The sequence below is a fragment of the Leptopilina heterotoma genome, unplaced genomic scaffold (genome assembly GCF_015476425.1).
Source record: "Leptopilina heterotoma isolate Lh14 unplaced genomic scaffold, ASM1547642v1 Lhet_21, whole genome shotgun sequence".
NCBI classification, from domain to species: domain Eukaryota; kingdom Metazoa; phylum Arthropoda; class Insecta; order Hymenoptera; family Figitidae; genus Leptopilina; species Leptopilina heterotoma.
Genome location: NW_025110925.1, coordinates 1752861 through 1753111, shown reverse-complemented (window position 1 = coordinate 1753111; position 251 = coordinate 1752861).

The window sequence follows — 251 nt, the reverse complement described above, 5'->3', positions numbered from 1 at the left end:
TAACCGAATCGCGTATGTGTGCATAAAGTAAGGTACAAATACAAGAATTGCGTGCGAGGGACCCCCTTAGGCTAGCTGAAATTCCCTAGAATAGAATTAATTGCGAGCGAGCCTACCCCTTAGGCTAGCTAAAATTCGTTAAAATTAAACGACTGTGTGAAAAGGAGGTTATGTTTTCTTTCCTGAAACATTAATTAAAATTAATTTTTTTAAACATTTCTTTTTCACAAATTGAAAAAAAGAAATCTTGT